Here is a 279-nt window from a genome sequence, read left to right on the forward strand (position 1 = left end):
AAAAAAACAATATACATCTCTTTTCCTTATTTTTCAAAAACAATTCATTTTGTTTTTGTTCTATATATATACATCCATTTTCTCTCTCTTTTTTTTTTTTTTTAGAGCGAAGATTAATATTTTGTTGCCGTTGATAAAGAGTTAAATATATGTGCATTAATCCTGGCCGCTGTGTTGTTATAAATGTCAAAATGCGGGAATTTTTATTGGTCTTTCATTTGGGAGAAAAAAAAAAGATAGAGGTAACTTTTTTTCTTCAATTTATCAAAGGGATATAAA

This window comes from Penaeus monodon, chromosome 24 (genome assembly GCF_015228065.2).
Source record: "Penaeus monodon isolate SGIC_2016 chromosome 24, NSTDA_Pmon_1, whole genome shotgun sequence".
In the NCBI taxonomy this organism is placed as follows: Eukaryota; Metazoa; Arthropoda; class Malacostraca; order Decapoda; family Penaeidae; genus Penaeus; species Penaeus monodon.